This window comes from Bombus impatiens, unplaced genomic scaffold (assembly GCF_000188095.3).
Source record: "Bombus impatiens unplaced genomic scaffold, BIMP_2.2 scf_0320, whole genome shotgun sequence".
Classification (NCBI taxonomy): domain Eukaryota; kingdom Metazoa; phylum Arthropoda; class Insecta; order Hymenoptera; family Apidae; genus Bombus; species Bombus impatiens.
In genome coordinates this window covers 668429-668684 of record NT_176739.1, presented here as the reverse complement: position 1 = coordinate 668684, position 256 = coordinate 668429, and the positions used below count along the sequence as shown (strand labels likewise).

General features: G+C 57.4%; 1 protein-coding gene across 2 annotated transcripts in view; it reads right to left on the bottom strand.

Moving 5' to 3' along the window:
• LOC100747447 overlaps nucleotides 1-256 on the bottom strand; it is a 132283-nt gene that overhangs the window by 71564 nt on the left and 60463 nt on the right. The window lies entirely within an intron of this gene.

Sequence of the window (256 nt, the reverse complement as noted above, 5' to 3'; positions counted from 1 at the left end):
AAGCGGCGCGCCTGAGAGTAGGAACACGGCTCAGGGACGACGTATCGTGACCCGCACCCTTACCACCGCGTCCCGGAGACTGGAAGATTGCCTCGTTTCGAGTCAACGAGATTTAGTCCCCGCGATTTGCTTCCGAACGAGATCAACTGGTATTCGGTGGGGCGGATAGACGACCATAGTGGGGACTAGATGAAGGAGGCGGCTGTTTCGGAATTTTCCTGACGCACGCCGAAAGGGAAAGCGGCAAATAGTGGCG